This window comes from Emiliania huxleyi (assembly GCF_000372725.1).
Source record: "Emiliania huxleyi CCMP1516 unplaced genomic scaffold EMIHUscaffold_25, whole genome shotgun sequence".
Classification (NCBI taxonomy): domain Eukaryota; phylum Haptophyta; order Isochrysidales; family Noelaerhabdaceae; genus Emiliania; species Emiliania huxleyi.
This window is the reverse complement of record NW_005200170.1, coordinates 603,968-605,022: the sequence shown is the minus strand read 5'-3', so window position 1 is coordinate 605,022 and position 1,055 is coordinate 603,968. Positions and strand designations below refer to the sequence as shown.

At 69.8% G+C, this 1,055-nt stretch overlaps 1 protein-coding gene across 1 annotated transcript in view; it reads left to right on the top strand.

Moving 5' to 3' along the window:
- The window catches only part of EMIHUDRAFT_205970 (hypothetical protein), a gene marked incomplete at both ends in the record, with an annotated part of 3,609 nt that overhangs the window by 908 nt on the left and 1,646 nt on the right, over positions 1-1,055 (top strand). The window lies entirely within an intron of this gene.

The window sequence follows — 1,055 nt, the reverse complement described above, 5'->3', positions numbered from 1 at the left end:
CGCCCCCCTTCCCCCCTCCCTTTGTGACCCTCCCCCCCCCCCTTTTGGGCCTTTTTGGACCGGGTATTGGAAGGGAGAGGGGGAGGTTTTTCGGGCTTTCTCCCCCCTTGGGGTCCCCCCCCCCCCCTTTCCTTCCCTCGTCGGCCTCCCTCCCTCCCCCACCCCCCTCCCTGCCTGGCCTCTCCCCCCCTCCACCCACCTCCTCCACCCCCCTCCCACGCCTGCACCTCCCTGGCCCCCCCTCACTTGCGCCGACTGATGGGCCACTGCATCTCCCTCTCTCCCCCCATTTCTCCCCATCCCCCCCCCCCACATCTCATCAGGTGCGCCGGCTGATGGGCCACTGCTTCGGCCTCTCTCTCCCGCGTGGCTCGTCGTCCGCCCACCGTGACGGCCCCTGCCCTCAGCCTTCTCGGAGCCGCCCTCCAGGCCTCGCTGAGCAGTTCTTCGAGCACCTCCTCCCCGCGTCCCTACCCTCGAGCCCCTTCCACCTCACCACCCGCCCCGCGTGGGCGTGCACCGCCTGCGGGTACACCGTCGCCTCGCCGCGCCGCGTCCTCCACCTGCCGCTCCTCCTCTCCTCCGACGACGTCGGCGAGCAGACGGGAGAGAGGGGGAGAGATGGGGAGAGATGGGGAGATCGCGCCCCTCTCCTCCGACGATGTCGGCGAGCTGCTCGCCGCACGAGTCACCTATTCATCACTGAGTAAGGACACTGAGTAAGGACGGAGCTGAGGATTAGCTGAGGATTGACTAGGCGAGCTGCTCGCCGCCGGGGTGACGCCCGAGGCGCGCCACGCCGCCACACCTCCACGCCACCACCCCTGCCACCGCCACCACCACCACCACCACCTCCACCACCTCCACCACCACCGCCACCACACCACCACCACCCACCGCCACCACCACTCCACGCCGCCACCACCTCCGCCACGCCGCACCGGTGATCTTCGCCTCACTCACAGCATCGTTCGCGACGTCTCCTCCTCCATCACACGCCACGTTAGCTCGCCGAGAGACGGGAGGCGCGGCACCACCTCCGCCGCCTCCATCGC